The sequence below is a fragment of the Equus przewalskii genome, chromosome 22 (genome assembly GCF_037783145.1).
Source record: "Equus przewalskii isolate Varuska chromosome 22, EquPr2, whole genome shotgun sequence".
Taxonomy (NCBI): Eukaryota; Metazoa; Chordata; class Mammalia; order Perissodactyla; family Equidae; genus Equus; species Equus przewalskii.
This window is the reverse complement of record NC_091852.1, coordinates 17,221,079-17,241,674: the sequence shown is the minus strand read 5'-3', so window position 1 is coordinate 17,241,674 and position 20,596 is coordinate 17,221,079. Positions and strand designations below refer to the sequence as shown.

Sequence of the window (20,596 nt, the reverse complement as noted above, 5' to 3'; positions counted from 1 at the left end):
AGTGGTTACGACCTGTAGTGACAGGCAAATGGTGTCTCAACCTTAAGTCTGTCCGCATCTGCTTGCCCAGTTAGAACAAGATAGGAATGAGGTTTACAAAGAATTGTAAAGGGATGTTGGAGAACTGGTTAGTGTTTTGCTCCCTATTTCAAATTTGTCCTACAACACGCCTGATCTTTTCTGAGAGTGTTTGGGTCTCTCTTTGAGCAAACTGCCAGCCTGCAACAGTCACATCAATTCAAGGAGAGCATACAAAGTCATTCCCAGGAAACTTTCCAGAATGAAAAATTCTCTGTGACCCTCATGATTCGAATCAGCCATCTGCATTCAAAATGATCAGGAAATCTGTTGCATCCTAAATTTTTGTTTATTTATGTCTAACTTGGCCTGATCTTTTTTAAACTGCATGACACTTGTTTTATTTAGTGGACTGCTTAACTTGGAGTGGAGTGGAAATTATATCCTTTTTTTAAAAAAATAAGCATTTGAACCCAGTTGAGTCAAAACCAGTTTTTTATTTTAAATTGATGAGAAAATAAATCTCTTCTGAGACGAACAGCAAAAAAAGATATGAAAGTAAATCTTTCCTGGGAGAATCTACAATGTGTGTGCAGGTTTGCCTGTTCTTTCCTTTCAGGCTAGTCCTCGGACACTCTCTCGGTTATCTGCCTACGTCATCATTGTGAGGATCAATGAAGTGTTGTACGAGAGTGAGCCTTGTAAACCCTACTGTCTTCTACCAACTGATGACCTAGGAAGTCAATTCCACCAAAAGAGGTTAAATGGTTTTCTCCATTGAGATTTTATGCATCTGTTTACCTTTTCCTTTTGGCCTGTTTGTTCTTTTTCTTATCTACGTGCGACTGTGAACCATTATTAGAGAGGATTTTGAATCTTATCTCAATTCTGTCAGCTATTTTGCTTGGTGGTTTCACTTGAGCCAAAGACTTCCAGATTTTCCCATTTAGTGGTTTCTTGGATTTTTGCTATTAGTTTCCCATATCCCCACAGAGAAGGGACTTCTGATAAATGGAAAATAGTTTCACCTCGAAAGGAAATGAATGTAACTGGCATAGAAATGAAGAGGTGAGGTCGATGAGTTGTATGGCTGCTTCTGCACCTGCCTATCACCACCATGTTATCCTTGATGTATTTACAGAGCTATCTCTATAATTAAGTGAATATAAAATGGTGAATGTGCTCATTCACCATTCTACGTTCTCTTAAAAATAAGGGGTTCAAATACTGGAATGGTAGAATGTGGTAGAGTGGCAGTATGTTACATGGCTTTATTGCCATTTTTATGAAAAATTTGTTTTACATTGGCAATGTCTTTGCTGATTGTAATAGTAATAATGATAATAATTTAAAAACAACTACTATCATTTTTGAGGACTTGTCATGTGCTAGGCATTTTATATCCATTATGTTCACAACAACAATGGACGATAGATGCTACTATTCACTTTCCAATGCTGAGATATATATAATATCATATAATAAACATATAATGTTGACATAACTAGAGCGGACTAGTTATTTGATTAGGATTTTGACAACTCCTTGTAGGAATTCTTTACCAGTTTTCAAGCCAGCTCTAAACCCTCAGAGGAGTCCTGTGAGACAGGCTGGCGGCCAGCGTCTTTATATAGGCAGGGCCTGAGCCTGATTCAGTTGTTTGCCTAGCACCTAACTTATTTTTAGAATGCAATACATGGTAATAAAAATAAAATAGTGAATAACAACATAATCAAAGCAATACAAATTCACTTCTCAGGTCGGGGGGTTCTCACTAGAGTTCCTTTTAGAGCGTCTGAAATATGTCCTTGCCTGTCAATGAGAGATGGAATAAAATTGCACCAATTTTAGCTTTCTTTTGATTAAAAACATATTCAAGCTTTCAACAGAATAGGCCAGCAGCCGCTCTCCATGAGTAAGCCAGAGAATAAGCTAGGCACAACTGGAGTCTCCATTGACTGCTTGCCTCCTCCTGGAATGTTGGCCATGCCATACTGAGCTTGTCCTCTCCACTCTACCTCCAGGTCCTTGGGCATCCTCTGCTGTGTCCACCGTCCTCAGATAGCATCAATCACTACCCCCCTGCTTCCAGACCAAGTTAGGACTTGTTGGTACATAGGATAAAGTCAGGGATTCACTGAAGAAAAATTTCTGCTTGGGACCCACACAGGGCTCATGGCATCTGCTGCAGTATATTTTTCTCATCCCATTCTGGCCTTCAGTCTTACAGCTCCAGATATTGCTAGAGGCCCAGAATTTCCCAGATATGGGGAGACAGATTAATGCTTACCTGCCTTACAATAGACTCCATGTAAAAACCAAAATGCTAGCATATTTAACTGACAATGAGAAGTGTAATTGCCAAAAAGAATCTCTGCTGGTGAAACCCAGATGAGAAGCCAAATGTCAACAGAGGGTTGCTTGGTTAGCATGAAAACAGGGCAGAGGAGTTGGCAGAATGAGTTGAATATTTAAAGGCCCCGGGTTAGATCAGCCTGGGATCAGGACTTTTGCTGCCATCAAGACGGGAAAGGCAAATTCTTGAGCCAGAGCATTTCCTTCCCTGGAAATTCCCTGACCTGGAGATGACTCGTGTCTGCTGGAAATTGTTGGATGACACTGGAAATATTTCTCCTGGCCTCTGGCACTTCCCCCAATGCTGTGCTGAGCGGGCACTAAGAGAAAGACAGTTAAACACCAAACTCTTGTAGCACGTAGACATAGGATGCCCTTGTTCTAATCCTGCATTCACATTAGGAAGTGATCATCTTTCTGAAATAAGATGCCAAGTAGTTTTCTTTTATTCATCAAATGAGAGAATAAAGGTGGTAGGTTATAGTAAGCCAAAAAAGGAGTGGCCAGGGTGGTGGGTGCAAATCCCATATAGACATCTTTCAATATTTAATGGCTTATTGAGGTAGATAAGAGTGTTTTAAAAAACAGATTCTCCCAGGAGGTTTTTTTTTTTCGGATGTACATCATGATGTATTTCGAATTCTGTGTAGATTACATCATGTTCACCACCCAAAAACTAATTATAGTCCATCCCCTCACATGTGAGCTTAATTACCCCTTTTGCCCTCCGTCCTTCCCCCTTCCCTATGGTAACCACCAATCCAATCGCTGTTGCTATGTGTTTGTTTGTCGTTGTTTTTATCTTCTACTTATGAGTGAAATCATATGGTATTTGAATTTCTCCCTCTGACTTATTTCACTCAGCATAATACCTTCAAGGCCCATCCATGTTGTCACAAATGGCCGGATTTCATCATTTCTTATGGCTGAGCAGTAGTCCATCGTGTATAAATACCACATCTTATCCATTTGTCTCTTGATGGGCAACTAGGTTGCTTCCAAGTCTTGGCTATTGTGTATAATGCTGCAATGAACACAGAGGTGCAAGTATCTTTATGCCTTTGTGTTTTCAAGTTCTTTGGATAAATACCCAGCAGTTGAATAGCTGGATCATATGGTAGATCTATCCTTAATTTTCTGAGGATACTCCATTCCATAGTGGTTGCACCAGTTTGCACTCCCACCAGCAGTGAACAAGGGTTCCCTTCTCTCCACATCCTCTCCAACATTTGTTGTTTCCTGTCTTGTTAATTATAGACATTCTGACCAGAGTGAGGTGATACCTCATTGTAGTTTTGATTTGCATTTCCCTGACAGCTAATGATGTTGAGCATCTTTTCATATGCCTGTTGGCCATCCGTATATCTTCTTTGGAGAAATATCTGTTCAGATCTTTTGCCCATTTTCTAATTGGATTGTTGGTTTTTTTGTTGTTGAGCTGTATTAGTTCTTTGTGTATTTTGGATATTAACCCCTTATCTGATATATGGTTTGCAAATATCTTCTCCCAATTGTTAGATTGTCTTTTTGTTTTGTTCATGGTTTCCTTTGCTGTGCAGAAGCTTTTTAGTTTGATGTAGTCCCATTTGTTCATTTTTTCTTTTGTTTCCCTTGCCCGGTGAGACATGGTACTTGAAAATATGTTGTTCAGACCGATGTCAAAGAGCGTACTGCCTATGTTTTCTTCTAGAAGTTTCATGGTTTCGGGTCTTACATTCAAGTCTTTAATCCATTTTGAGTTGGTTTTTGTGCATGGTGTAAGGGAATGGTCTACTTTCATTCTTTTGCATGTGGCTGTCCAGTTTTCCCAACACCATTTATTGAAGAGACTCTCCTTTCTCCATCGTATGCTCTTAGCTCCCTTGTTGAATATTAGCTGTCCATAAATGTGTGGGTTTACTTCCCAGGAGGTTTAAATCTACCTAATATGCATAACTTAGTGCACTTAAATGAATAATATTTTGGTGAGGTCTGGTGCCTGATTTACAGAGAATGACGATCAAGAACTTTCCTTGAAGAGTAGTGGAGACCTACAGAGCTGAAGACACTCAACTGGTTACAGGCTGAGGCAAGAGCTATACTTGCTTTTCTTAACTCTCAGTCCAAGTTTTTTGCGCAATTAAGTACAGCTTATTTTTCTCCTATCACTCAGTTGATAGGCACCAAATAAGGAAAGGCAACTTTGGTTTGAGAGAGTGGGAGAGGGGGCAGGAGTGCTTTCTTGAGAATGAGACATGAGTAGGGACAAGTGGACCTAGGTGGAGCCCCAGTGGAAGATCATAGGGTGCAGAGAGCACCGTGGCAGACATCTCCATTTCTGCAATTTCCCTAGAGCTGGTCACCAGCTCCCATGCCAGGTTTTTTGGTAGATTTTTGTTCTACTATTTCAACTGTATCAGCTTTGTAAAACACAAAACATTCATCAAATACATGAGGGTAAAACAGCCATGGGAAGATGATGACACTGAGATCTGGGAATTCTGGTTAATGGGTAAGTTATGAGAATGCAGCAATCTCATTTTATTTCATTCAATAAGTATTGAGCACGTGTCCTGAGATAGGTGCCTGGCCTAACTCAGAGGACATAAAGACAAATAGCACATGTCCCTACCCTCAAGAAGCCACAGTCCAACAGAGGAAATTTTCACTTAAGCAATTACAGTACTGCGTGTTATACCCAATGATCCAAGGGTGTATAAGGCATGGTGATAACGTGGAAATAGGAAAACAGAACTCTATTGGGAGTGGTCAAGGAAGGCTTTTCAGAGAAGATGATCTATGCACTGAGTAATGAATAGGACAGTATGAATTTAAAAAAAGAAAAAAGGAGGGTGTTGAGTCATCCAAACTTACCACCGTGTAACACAGGCTATTACTAGTAACAGGCTTACCTGGCTGAAAATTTTTCTAAAATTGTCTGTACACATTGAGTCTAAACTCTTCATCGCAGCATTCTTGAGCTTCCATTCATTCCCAATTCATCATGATGTATTGAGAATCTATTACGTTCCCATTGCTAGAGATAAAAGACAAGTTGGAGGAGATATTTGCCCTGGAGGAGCTCACAGTATAGTGTAGTGATTCTCAAACCTGGCTGCAGTTTAGAATCATGGGAGAGCTTTTGCACTATATTGATACCCAAGATCCACTTCCAAATGTACAGCTCAAGTTAAAAACCACGGGTATAGTGAGACAGACATATATGCAAGCAGACCATTTAGTGTGTTTTTATATGATGGAGGTTCCTAAGGGGTTTGGGAATAACAAGGCAGGCACCTATCCAGCCTGAAGCTGGGGAAAGGGTCCATGAAGGCTTTGTTATGAACGTGATTCTTGCCTGAGCTGTGTTGTGAAGCGTCAGTTGAGTTTAATTAGGCAAAGGATGCGGGGGAAATGTTCCAGACAGATAAAGGTGCCTGGGCAAACACTCAGAGGCTTCCTTTTTTTTTTTTTTTTTCTTCCTTTTTCTCCCCAACGCCCCCCGGTACATAGTAGTGTATTCTTCGTTGTGGGTTCTTCCAGCTGTGGCATGCGGGACGCCGCCCCAGCGTGGTCAGATGAGCAGCGCCATGTCCGCGCCCAGGACTCGAACCAACTAAACACTGGGCCGCCTGCAGCGGAGCGCGCGAACCCAACCACTCGGCCACGGGGCCAGCCCCGAGAGGTTTCCATTTTTTTCATCTGCATTCTCCTCACCTCCCATCCCTTCTTATAATGACGGCCTTCAGCTGTAACCCCATCCCACCCCACCCCTGCTCCATGAGCCCTGTGCTGTAGCTTTGCTACCTACTTGCCACTCCTGATCATGCCATGCATTTTCGCTTTGCTGCAAAGCCCTTCCCTTATTACTCAAAAGAAAAGCTTATTCGTCTTTCAAAGCCGAGCTCTAGTTGCACCCTCTAAACCAAGGGTCACAAAACCGTGGCCTATGAACCAAATCCAGCCCACCACATGTTTTTATAAATAAAGTTTTATCGGATTGCAGCCATGGCCACTTGTTCCACTATCATCTACGGCTGCTTTCATGTTATAACAGCAGAATTAAGTAGTTGTTTTAGAGTTGGTATGACTTCCAAAACTGTGCGTTCTTGAGATAATTGCTATGTAAACATTCTGTGCTTCAATTTCCTTATGAATATCATGGCAACAATTATAAAAGCCACAACATGTTTTTATAATGATTAACTGAGATGCTGTGTGTTTGGTGGATGCTGTGATGTGACAACCTGATCCCTCTTCAGAATGAGGATTTACTTCCCCTGTTGTCAATAGATAGCATGTAGCTGTCAGCCTTCTGCTGTGTTGGAAGAAAACTTCACCTTAGGTCATGACTCTTCTCTGGGGCAGCCCTCATCAAATGACTTATTGCTCAGGGAGGTATAAAGACCCTTAACCCCCAATTTAGATCTGTCTGAGGAGCCAACAGGGAAATTGGATCATGGGTCATGGAAATTCATCCTTTTCCTGTGCCCAATCCTGCTTCTTAACACAGGTATCGATCCCAAGAGCACTCCCTAAGTTCCTTCTTGGGTTCTGCATCACAACCCATGACAATGGGTACCACGGTTGGACCACGAGTACAGATACTAAGATGAGATTTTGGAGATGATCATCATCCCCTGGCTGCCAGTGAGGATGCTGTTGCTGGTAGGTGGAACACGCCCCTCCAAGAGTCTTGAATCTCTAGATTACCTTGAACCTTCTGAGCCTGCACAAATGGCACACTCCTCCTTTTTAGTAAGGGCTATACATGCACACACACACCACACACACACACACACGCACACACACGCCATGCTTGCATTTAATGCAAAGGCCTCTCCTTTGCAAGACATTATACTCTCTTCAAGATCTCTCCCATCTTCCTTCTCAACCACCAGGTCAATAACGGGTTATGTCACAAAATAACTCTGCCAAGGACCTGCTGGGACTGCTAAGGGAGGGAAAGAACTATATCTCCTCTAGTCCAATTTCAAGAACAACCAACCAGGAGACTATGCACAAGACTATGCATGAGGGTGCCCAACCAGCATAGGTGGAAGATAAATTTGGATACATAAAAGTTTACCAATATGAGAACACTCTCCCACAATACAGGAGGTAATAATACTGCAACAAGGACCCGAGACAGGACCCATTAGCAGGTTGCAGGATGGCTCCTAGAAGCATGACAAAAGCAATGACCCATTTTAAGTGAGGTAGAAATGATGGAATTGCTGTGACAGACAGCACTGCACAATGGAGAAAGGAAACAACATGTTTAGCACCTCTTCTCTCTTGCCCAATTTGATAGCAAATGACATGTCTATTTTTATTATTGCTGTATCATTCTGAAGATCTCCAAATCAATCAAGAGGATGCAGATTTGGTGTCAAGAATAGTACTCCAAGAATGTCCCATAGGGAACCAGTAGCCCAGACACACCAAGAGACTCTCAGGCCATTGATGGTTCAGCTGGACTCAAGTAGTTACGGTTCCTGGAGTCCCCTCACCTCCCACCACCCCATCCCCAAGCAGAACAATGTCCCTGTATCTGACCTAATGGTCCATATTTGTGGCTCTGGCTTACAAGACCCCATTATGCAGGGTGGCCCTGCCTGGATATTTGTACCTGAACATGAGATGGTGCTAATCATTTCCAAGGACAAAATGTAATAGAGAAAGAAAAGGAGGCAGCTGGGTGCACCCTGCGTGATAATCAATTTGGGGAGAACCATTCTTTCTTAATAACAAGAAATAATTTTTGCTTAGGAAGCAATTTCTGAGCTTTCTTTTTTCTGGTTTCAATCTATGTTTTCTAGTGATTTGCAGGTTCCAGCATATCAGTTATTTTTCACAAATTCTTTTCTATTTTAAAAATCAGCAATGTGTATAGCTTATCCCTTACATATATGAACATTGTTCTTCAGGAATGTCAAGCTGTGAATACTTGCTTTTAGATTAGCCAAGTGACCTTAGCCCACGTGGAAATTATTCCCTGGTCATTTGTTTTTAAACTCCTTGGGCTTCCATCATCCTGATTTCCCATAGTCAGAACAGACGTTCACTCTGGTTACAATTTAAGGAGAATTAAGAGAGCTCTCCCATTTCTTCTTATACTAACTGGCTTCCTAGTAATATTCTTCCAAACACACTAGAAATTCTACTATAATAAAACATGGCCATAACTCTATGAATGGGGTCCAAAACAGTCACTCTGTATAACGCAGTGCTGCTTTAGGACAAGGTTCAAGATGTAAGCCAGGGGAGCCTGCTGTGAGGACTGAAGCCAATCCCCCATCCCATTCTTCTGGAATCTCAGCTATCACAGGGATGAGCGTGTGATCATCAAGTTTCTGTCCATGTTTAGCCTTCTGTTCCTTTGGGTTACACATTGAACTCTCCCTGCGTTTCTCATTTATTGCATAAGAACCTATCAGAGTCTCTCTTTATTCCCTGTCAAAGAGTGGAAACCATTGTTGTAAGTGGGATAAGGAAGACCACAAAAAACAGAATAAGTGGAGAAAAAAAGGAAGGGGCTTTGTAAATAGGGATAAACACCAGTTTTCAGCTGAAATAGTTTGCTCAACTAAGAGACTAACTAGAGTGATGGAAAGAGCCATGACCTAATTTGCAAAGAGCTGGGCATCTTAGAGAACCAGTGCTGCAATCTTGGCTATGGCATTTAATGTTCCTCTATCTCAATTTCTTCATCTGTAAAATGCAAAGTGCTATGCCTGCCCTGTCTACCTCCCTGGCTGATTGTGAGGCCCAAATTCATATTTCTGAAGATGCTCCATAAACCGTACTGTGCTCTAGGCAGGTACTTGACTGTTGTTATGGGTTTGTAAACATGCATAAATCCTGCCTCAGAATCTATTGGGAAAGAAGTTGGGTACAAAAGAGTACATAGAACTGAATTAATGTTAGTGAGACATGACAAGAAGTAGAGGAGTTTCCCCTTGACAGTTTTGCCTGGTGTCAATCCTGGTGCTGCTATTATAGAGCTGAGGACATCCCAGTCGACCAGACTCCCTTGGGGGAACTGTGGTTCTAGCAAAGAAGGTGGTTGGTCCAGATCACATGGGTCTATGACATGCAATAACTCAGGTTTCTTGTTGATTACTTCCCTACTGAGTGATACTTCTCTGGAGCCACAAGATTCTACAGTTTAGGGAAGACAATGCCAGCTAAATACAGAGTTTCTGCTCCATTTTGGTTTTTTGCACACCAGTATCCACAATTAGATTTTCACTGGCAAGACTGACCCATTTTTACATTCTCTTCTGAATAAATATATTTTTACCCAGGAAAGAGTTAAGGTATGGCCCTGGACATCATGGCCTATTTTTTTCTTTGAGTTTTAAATTGCAATTAATAAAACTAATCACATGATCAAATAATAAAACTAGCAATAATATTTGAGTACCTCCTATATTCCAACTACTGTCCTGAGAATTATATGTATATTATTTCACTTATTTCTAATAGTGAAACTGAGAGTGGGTATTTGTATTTCTATTTTGAGGAAGTGAGATTTAAGCCGAAGCCACATGCACAAGATTGCACAGTCATAAGTGGTAGGTCCAGGATTCAGATCCAGCTTTGTCTGATTTCGAGGCCCAGGCCCTTCATCATTTTGCTCTTATCTCCACCCAGGGGCATCTACTCTGAGGAAGGTGTGCTGTGTCCTGGGGATGGAAGGATGGATACAGCAGCATCCCTGTCCTCATCAAGCCCCATTTAATGTTTGGATGAGCATTAGGAAAGCTGTTATTGAGAGGCTCACAAGACTGAAATGGATGATTACTCTAAGTTTTTCATACAAATAATACATTTTTGCCATTTGAGGAGAAAATATTTCATTTTTAAGCAATGAAAATGATAGAATGTGTGGCGTATCTTGACCTGGGCAAGGCATCAGACTATTTCATAAAATCTTTGAGGAGAGTTGTAGAACTGTCATGTAAATTACAGTGTAATATGTAGAATTCAGAGCAGATTGAGCCCCCACATCAAAATGTATTTGATAATAGTCAAGGTCAAGTTAGAGTGAGGGTCTAGAGGTGAGCCATTGGACTACGTCTTTGCCCCTGACATCCTCATCTCCCTTAACAATGCCTTAGCTCATTAATTTATTTGGCACACAATAATTCTGTGAATGGCATTAGACTTTGAGAAATAACTGAGACATTAGATTAAAAACTAAGAAGGTGATCATCATTTATGATAATGTAAAGCCTTGGATTTAGGTTCAGAAAGTCAATTACATTTGTATAGGATAGATACTATTAACAGTCAGGCTAGAAAAGATTGAAAAGTACAATTTGTCTAAATAACATGATACGGATGCTAACGGAGCAGGTGTAACCTTAGGCTGCATGAATAGAAGCATCCCGTTCAGATTAAGGAAGACATTTCAATGTATTCAGCATCAGTTGTATGTTTCAAAAATATTGCTACAGTGTCTTCCTTTAAATGAAATATTGACTCAGCAGTGAGAGGCAACAGAGACAATTACTGAGAACCTACCATGTACCAGGTTATGCGCTGGGTATCATCCAAATCTCACACCATCCCTGTGAAGTATTTTTAAAGAAAGTTGCAGCAACTGAAGCTCAGAGGGGTTAATAAGTTGTTTGCAGGGAAGCCCAGATTTGATCTCAGACTGAGATAACTCAAAAGCTCATGTCCACATCATGACATCAGTCTCCCAGAGGGCACTAACCACAAAAGGGAGCTACCTGGGGGCGGGAATGAACAGAGGTAGGTAAGAGTAGAAGAGAAGTGAGTTAAGATTATTAGGCATCTACTATTTGCTAGATATGCATACATGTGTAGCCCCAATTAATACAACAATTCAAGGAAATAGATATTATTACATTCCCATTTTTAATATGAGACAACTGAGGTTTAAAGGGCTAAATAACTCACCTAAGATCACATAATAAATAAGTGATGGAATCAAGATCTGGCTACCCATCCGTTTGTTTCCATGACCATGGTTTGCCATTATTTCTCCAACTTCAGAAGTTACACGTGGTACCTATATTGATTTTGTCCAATCTGTGAATCTGCATTGTAATTAGTTTTTCTTTAAATCTCACTTTTTAAAACTTAAGCTCAATTATTTAACTAGAAAACTGTAAACAAAACCATAAACGAGAAACAAACTGTGCTACACCTATAAAAGGGAAAACAGCACCCTTTCTCATAAACACAAAGAAACCATAAACATAAATACATTGTAAACAAAATAATGTTGCTGGAGTCTAGCTAGATACTGTTGCCTGCAGAAAGTTCTAACTCTGAGGTCTCTTCTCTCTTTGTTAAAAAGGGAAATTAGCAAGGTTAGTAAACCTTTTAGTACCAAACTAAGAAGGTGTCCTTGACTTAAGAAGGACTGAAGAATTCAAATGGAAGTAATTTTCCCACTATAATTATGTGTAATTCAATGTTGTTTAATGTACTGTCTGTGAGACAGCTGAAATCATCTTCTGAATCATCTAGAGACATCTCATGTTCCACTAGTTGCTCACATCCAATGTTTTTGAATATACTCTTTACCATTCCTCTTAATTGCCTAGAAGAATAGTGGGATGATGAATATGGTGGGGGAAAAAAAACTTAGGACAATCACCACCACTTTCAAAACCTGGAGGACTGACATGTGGGAGAGAGTACTGATTTCCTCTTTCTTACTCAAGAAAGTTGAACTAGGGCAAATTGCGTGACATTTTGAAATACATCTTTCAGCTCAATATAACATACAATATGAACATTAAAACTAATAAAGGAAATGGCCATTGCTCAAAGAAGTGAGCTCTCTACCCATGAAAAACAATTATAGCCACCTTCCAAAATTTATCCAAAAGAAACGATTTTACTTTTTGGGGGATTGGAGTCAAATTTAAGATGCTTTAGAACTTTGAGATCTGTTTCAACTCCATCATTGTCTAAGACACCATGTTGCTTCTAGTAGTTCAAAGATCACTGGACATTTAAGATCCTGTGGCTGAGGATCTTACTCTAGACAAAGATTTTTCAACCTCAGAACTAGTGACATTTTGGACTGGATAATTCTTTGTTGTGGTGGCTATCTTGTGAATTATAGGATGTTTAGCAGCATCTCTGGCCTCTACCCATTAGATGCTAGCAGCACCCCCAAGTTATGACAATCAAAAATGTCTCCAGATGCTGCCAAATGTTCTCTAGGAAACAGACTACCTTTGGTGGAGAATCACTGCCCTTGACTCACTTCTCTCTGTGCATATTTACTCTTCTGAGGAATCAATAAGAAGTTTCTTAAATATTTATATCTCTCGCATATCTTTATCATTGCACTTAATGGATCTAACAAATATCTATTGAGTATAACACGCCAGATGCTGCATTAAGCACTGTGGCTGCAGTGGTAAAGCAGACAGACCCAGTCTGCGCAGAGCTCTCCGGTGGGTGGATGGGGTCACAGAGGTCAAGGGGAGAAGAGACAGACCTGTATACAGCTTATCATAGTTCACCCATGTTCCTGTCTGTTTCCACCATTATCTTGTGAGCTTCTTAAAGACGAGAATCATATCATTTTAATCTTTTGATTCCCAGGGCCTAGCTGAAGGTCTAGAATATAGTGGGTGCTCAACAAATGCTTGCTGACTAAATGGATGAGAGGGTCGGAGACTGGATAAGGGCAGGAAGTGGTAACCTGCCCAGCACATTAAATAACAACAACAGCAAAATCAACCATATCTAACTGATTGGGGAAGGAAGAAAACTTATGTACTAAGTTTTTGTTTGGTCTTATGAAACATTAATATCATTGCATCTTTCCATGAGTTTCATTGTATGTTGTTTTTATGAGCATGATGCCATACCCTAACATACCATGAACCAGGCATGGCCTGCCATCTCTCTTTCTAGCACTTTACCTTAAGATTAAGTTTGACCAACAGAAATGATTAAAGTATGGCTTTGTGATGTGGCTCATTTGAACTAGGCATTTTGGTGTATTTGGTCAAACTGCAACTTAACTGGATTTCATTACCAATAGCAGGATGGCAGAAGGGATAGGTAAAGATCGTGAAAATTAATGATCAAATGGACATTGTAATGTCATATGTTCCAGGCCATTATAATATCTCTCCATTGAAATAACCCCATCAAAATGTCCCATATCTGGAAATGTCTACCATTTACATAAAGTAAGTATATGGCAAATAGGCAAATTCCTTATGGCACCAAAAATGCTAAATAGCTTTCTTGTAAGTCATAGTGGCTGAATCTCTGACCAGATCTATATTCATGTCCTTCTAAGGAGAGAGTAGTCTGTAATCAAAATTTAAAAAGTAGTTCCACTATGCACTTTATTTTTAAAAAGATCCCTTCTGTTTGTGATTGATTCTTAGTGTGAGCACAGGAACGATGTCATACTTACTTTTATATCCTGCACAACATGCAGCACATTATCTTACAGTAGGGACAAAACAAAATTTGTTGAGAGAAAACAGGAAAGCATGTTACAATATAATTATTTCACGTACATCATGTATTCTATCACACTTCATCCATATTTATGTCGGTTATATTTCTAATTATGTCTGTATTTATTATTCCATTGAGATAAGTCAATAACTTTGAGTGAAGAAACCTGTACTCATCACATCCTAATAAACATCTGTTGTTTTTGCTACCCAGCATCCATTCACCTTCATTTGGACGCTTTATCTTTTCCAGTTTGTCTGGAAAACCACCCCCTTCCCCACTTTCAGCTCCTGTGCTTTATGAGGTGGGGACCACCTCTGTCCTTGAGAGGTGGAGCGTATGACTCAAGTCAAGGTACACATTCCATTGCCTTGCTACAATGATTGCTTCAGGACTGAGTATTGGTCTAACTGGGGCAAATAAGGTGATGAGTTTGTTAGTTGTTTTGTTTTTTTCCTGGAGCTTTTGAGGGAGGTTGCTCAGTTTTTCCCTCACTTGAACTTGGGAGAGTATTAAAGGCTAGAGCTATTGCTGTCATCTCATAGCCAGGAGGAAAGAGATGTTGGAGAAGGTAGTCTGTGTGAAGGAGGGAGGGAGGGGGGACTCCTTTGGCTTAAGGAGTTTGGGCTGGTTTTCTGCCACTTTCAATTTATAGTCTCTACTTCCATGTGCCCCAAACTCAAGTTACATTTTCTTCACTTCACAGCATATTATAGTATTATGTACGCTACTGCAATTTTAATGGAAAAACGAGTGAGTCTGAATTGAGATTTGAGTGTATATAATGTAACATTAGTTCATCTAACACTTACTGAGTCCTTTTTATGGGCCGTTACACAAAGAATTCTGAAAACTCAAGCCAAACTTACAAAAGCAACAATAAAAATTGCTTCTCTTAGATGATTTCCCCCCTATTATTTTTGTCACAAATATAACTAGTGGCTTTTGCATTTCACATGGAAGAGTCTTTCATAAATGGTAAGTTCCTTCATTTATACGTATTACTAAAAATCATCCCTTTGGAAATATTCAGAGAGGAAGGAATTTTTGACATTCATTTATAGTTTCCCAAATAAGTTTAATTTTATATATTCAAATAATACTATAAGAATCCCTCAGAACTTTTTTCTTTAAAATATCATTATTTTGTCATTTAACTTGAGTTTCAGTTAGTCTTTAATTTCCATATGAAAGGTACACCTATCCCAAGGAGTGCTAATCGCATAGCTTCTCTAAGGATGGTAATAGTTGGCTTTCTGCTAGGGTAGAGCCCGAGGTTGGCATGGCTTCCAGGAGCATGGGCTCTACATGCATGCGACAGCTCTTAGTATATCAACCATCACATTGTTAGCTGGGGCCAGTGTCTTCCCAACTTCAGGCCACTTGAGCTGCGCATTGATATCCTTGAGGAAAACCAACCCTTCTCTGTGTCTCAAGAATTAGCACCTAAATAGGATTCATTTCATCTGCTGGGTCTCGGTTGTCTACGGGGCATGTCGGACATGTGTAAAAGAAACTCTTCTAGTTCAAGGCACAAAAACTGACAACCAGTTTCCAAAAACGTGTGAAATTATGTTAATAATTCTCTACCCTACTTTGGTTTTTATCAACCCAGAGTCCCAGGATACTAAGGAGGATTACTCAACAAATTTAAAACTGTATTCCTTAAGCTATTTCTAACATTTCACAAAGCCTAACAGAATTTGTCTAACTTGAAATAGATTGCATGTGCAAATAAAATGTTGGATCTGCTCTTGGTTTGAATTATGTTAACTTAACATGAGAATACTAGACAATTCATGTTGATCAGAAGCTCTGATTGGTAGTTAATTTGCTCTTTAATTAATGAAAAATAGGGAAATAACAAAAACTTGTATCAAGTATCTATCTTGTCTTTTTGATGGGTAAAATCTTTTAAAAGTTAAGGTCTAAGCAGGAGAAATAAGAAAATGACTCCTTGGGAGTCAAGAAGTTTGGAACCAGTGATAATACATGACCTCCCATCTTACAGATGAAGAAACTAAGTACCAAAGAGAGGGAATGACTTTTCCAAGGCATCATTGGTCAGGGACTGATCTGGAATAGAAACCTATAGATATTGATTCCATCTAGTGCTTATCCCTTGATATTAAATGGAGGGTATCTTTATAGTCCATGTTAGGACAGAAATGTAGACAAAGTAACACTAGGTCAATAGTAATTGCTTTGAACTTGCTGTCATAGTGGGAAAGTGGCACAAGATAATCTCTGCTGAGGTGCTACATGATTCTAAGGATGAGCAGTATGAGTAGGTGATGGAGACAGCTACGTACATGGTACTGAAGCCACATACTTTCAAGCCAGGGAAAAAGCCTTCCTGCACCTGCCTGGAATAAAATCTAATTCAAGTTGCAACTCAATCTTCTTGTTTTGAAGTTTTCCTTTTTTTCACTAAAATTCAGATAAAATATGTGTCTCTCTCTCAATTTAATTGCTGTTCTACAATGTAGAGGTAGCTTTCCTCTAGCTTACTTTTCCTTTCTACAAACCTCTAGGCTGTCTATTATCTTTTGTCTTTTCTATATTAGAGCTTGTCGAAGAAAACCTCAAGGGTGGGGGCCAGCCACGTGGCTGAGTGGTTAAGTTTGTGCGCTCCTCTTCGGCAACCCAGGGTTCACTGGTTCAGATCCTGGGCACAGACCTACACACAGCTCATCAAGCCATGCTGTGGTGGCATCCCACATAGAAGAACTGGAATGACTTACAACTAAGCTATACAACTATGTACTGGGGCTTTGGGGAAAAAAAAAAAAGAAAGAGGAAGATTGGCAACAGATGCTAGCTCAGGGCCAATTCTCCTCACCAATAAATAAATAAATAAATAGATAAAAAGAAACATTTGAAAAAAAAAACTCAGGCCAACCTGGTGGCACAGCAGTTAAGTTTGCACGTTCCACTTTGGCAGTCTGGGCTTCACCGGTTCAGATCCTGGGTGTGGACCTATGCACCACTTGGCAAGCCATGCTGTGGCAGGCATCCCACATATAAAGTAAAGGAAGATGGACATGGATGTTAGCTCAGGGCCAGCCTTCCTCAGCAAAAAGACGAGGATTTGTGGCAGATGTTAGCTCAGAGCTAATCTTCCTCAAAAAAAACCCCCATAACTCAAGGGTGCTAGTGGTGATGATACAGCTGGATAGTGAGATATGAGTGTAGTTTTAGTGTTCTAATCTTTAAAATGAACATATATCAATTTTACAAAAGTAATAAAGTAGCCACTTAAAAATAATAGACTTCTTTAAAACAGTTTAAAGAAATCACATAACTCTGCCTTGTTATCAATGAGTCACTTCAGCTTCAATCTTAAGTGCCTTTTATTATATTCATATTGCTTAAAATTTGATATGTAAGTATATATGATAATACACTATTCACCAATCATGCTAAGGAAATGTTATGGTAACACAATGAAAACTATTAATTCCTAGTCCTATTGGTGATGGAGAGAAAGAAGATTAGCATAAATTGCATATGGGCAGGGCAGTATCTGTTTCATACATTGTCATATCCGCAGTGCTTAGCATACCACCTATCATGACAGATTTCCAATAAATATTGGTTGAATGAACAAACAGAACAAGAAAATATATAGGGACTAGCACTATATTCTCACAAAAAATCCGCTAACTGAGGATTGAGCCATCTCTCTCTATTGTCAGTAAACCCAGAAGTAAAATACTCACAGACATAACTACTGCTACTCCAATAAAGTCATTTTGAGGGACAAAGGGTACTTCTTTGATGGGCATGCAAACCTGCATTCTCACTTAAGAACTGGAAAATCAAAACCATTATGATTTGCCCTCCATCAAGGCTTCCCACTCAGAAGTACACAGTTTTAAAAGGAATGCATTTATCCCATCTCAGATTTTTGGTGTGCCTTTTTTTTCTCTAAAGCATAACGAGCTTGTCAGAGTTTCCATGGTGAACATGGGGCACCATGGAAACTGATAGATTTAGCTACATGAAAAGAATAAATAAAATAGGCAGGCATTTATTTCACTGTGTCATGACAACTTCTCTCCTGGATAGGAGAGGAAAGTGACTTCTCATTTAACCTGCCTTGTCCTTCGCTCTCTGTACCCCATGAAACCATGGTATTCTCACTGGATCTTCTTACTGACCTATGCTGATTGGATTGTCCTTCTCCTCAACGTCCATTACCCACTTGGGTTTCACTTCTGGGCAGATCTGTGTGTCACTGGCACACTGTGGACATGGTTGGAAAATCACGTACAATGTGAAAGTTGTAGATGACAACCCACAATGCAGTGACCAAGTGAGTCATGGCAAAATTGAGTGGACATTCTTTGCAATCCACTGTGATGAGACAACGTGTGAGAACAACTAGAGTCAACACCCAGGTCCATCCTCTACTAACTGGACAGGCAAGCCCACCCTCCTGAACCCCAGGTTCCCCATCTGTGAAATGGTTAAAATCTACCCTGGGCCTACTTTATAGGGTCATGGTGAGGCTCAAAATGAGATAGTAGAAGAGAAAGCATTTTTAAACAGTCAAGTTCTGTTTAGTGGGAGGGACCAAAATGTCGAAACTGATCGTCCAAGACTGATCATGTCTTTCCCTTAGGCAATGAAAGGTTTAGAATATACAGGTCCCACCCAGTAATTGGGGAGTTTTGAGACCACGTGGCTCCGTCTGAAGTAGAGAGAAATGTGACCTTAAGAAACAAAGTTCTTCAACTTTTCTGTATGTTTGAAAATTTTCATAATGCAATGTTGGAAAACTAAATAAATGAAATAAAGCTCTTTCGTAGGTTCTAGTCCCAATGGATTGCTCACCATTAGCACACAGGCACTATAGCCTCTTATTTTTTATTGCTAAAATATAGACAATAGAGCCATCTCTTAAAATTCAGTGTTCGTATGAGTCTATTGAGCATCTCCTATTGGTCAGGCACTCTGTTAAGGGGATACAGAGAAAGAAAGAAAGAAGACATGGTCCTTAAGGAGATCACAATCTTCTGGGGGAGATAGACTAGTAAAAGAATAATTATAGCACCCCACAAACTCAGAGGAGGAGCGCTTAACACCTGAAAGAGAGAGGAGTGTAAAGATTTCCTGGACGGTGGTGGGAGTGGGCAATTAAGCTGAAGGGTTTAGCCAGGGGAGAGTGTTAGTAAAATGAGGCAGATGTGGTGTAAGGTGGCCTAAGGGCACCGCAGGCAGACATGTGAGCAGAGCAGATGCACAGTATGTGAGAGACTGGAGGGAGAAGAGGCTGAAGAAGCAGCCAGGGCTTTAGGAAGCATCCATACCAAAAGGAGTCTCTTTTCTTCCAAAGAAGTGATAAGTGAGGTTGGGTACTGAAAGTGCAGACCAGTGTTGGATTTTCTTCAGAGAAGTTGAGTTGGTGAGGGTTGAAACGAGCCATGACTGACAGGGAATAGTGACACTAGAGAAGAGTAGTGCAATGCCATTGAACAGTGGTCTCTAAGGCTCTTTCTTTTCTATTATCACCTAGATTTCAACATGGGCTATAGAAAAAGCTGAAGAATCAGAACTGCTATTTCCATGAGACTTTGGAGGCACAATAAGTACCATTTGTTGCATACTTTGCCCTGGTCAGAAGAACAGTATTAACCAGAAGCTGGCTTGCTATGTGCTTGGGCTATGTTTCAAAGAGGAATATAAGAGCTCTGTTCTCCCTTCTTCCTCCAAACCTCAGCAGCCTGGAGAGCATTTCCCTGGGATACCAGGATGGCAGTCAGAATTGCAGGAGGGCCCACAATTTAAGGGAGTCATCAAGTTTGAGGGGAGAGAATGGATGAGAGTAGTCGGGAAGCCAAGATTTCCCACATGTGGCTGAGCAGAGGGTACCAGGTCCTGCAAGAAGCGGCTACAAGTTGCCTGGGAATGGAAGCAGAACTGTGCACTGTGTGGAAGAGCTAACAGTGACCTGAGGAGTGCTGAGCCCTTGTTACCCGGATGCACCACCATTCCTTCTGGTTAAGAAGATTCGCTTTAATTAAAGCTACACAACAATGACTCAATCCATCAACCACATGTAACAACATCAATAAACATCAAAACAAAATTCCCTAGCAACTTCATTACCTCAACAGAACTGTAGCCATTGTTTGGTATAGCTTGTCACTTCTAGCCTATATGCCTACAGGCTTTTCATGATTTTAACCAGAATATAAATGCCATTTTGAAAAATTTGATATTTTATTATACATAATTTCCACATGGCCCCATATCCATATTTCCCTTATTGTTTTTAATAACTGCATGATATTCTACAGCATAGATATATCCTAATTCACTAAACTAGTCTCAATTGTTGAACATTTAGGTGACTTTCATGAAAAAAAATATTAGCTGTATCTATTGTAGGGAACTAGTACATCTTTTAGAAACATTTACTTGACTCGTCTTTTGCACTAACAGCCAGACATTTTCTTCATTTTTCTTTCTGAGTCTGTGTGTGCACAAGCCCAGGTCAAGAGGACGTTTTCAGCGTTGGGACAAGGAAGAGTGTGGTCTGTGGAATCAGGAGAAAGTGACAGGGAGAAACGGCTAACGTCTCCAAGAGGCACGTTCAATGCTCTGAGCTTCAGGGCTTCCGAATCTGAGTCCCTGGCAGGGTGTCAGCCACCTCACGTGCTGGAACTGAGGAGTTTCCTGGACCTCCAGACTTTCAGTTCTAACATCAGGAACCTTTCCTATAAACCAGGATGAGCTGGTCACCCTAGACCTTGCTGCG

General features: G+C 40.3%; 1 protein-coding gene across 1 annotated transcript in view; it reads left to right on the top strand.

The window, feature by feature from the left end:
• C22H9orf85 (chromosome 22 C9orf85 homolog) overlaps positions 1–19,915 on the top strand; it is a 225,226-nt gene extending 205,311 nt beyond the window's left edge. Inside the window, exon 5 of the mRNA XM_070590120.1 lies at positions 19,352–19,915. The gene's annotated coding sequence lies outside the window, so the exon portion shown is untranslated. The remainder of the gene's footprint in view (positions 1–19,351) is intronic.
• The last annotated feature ends 681 nt before the right edge of the window (positions 19,916–20,596 follow it).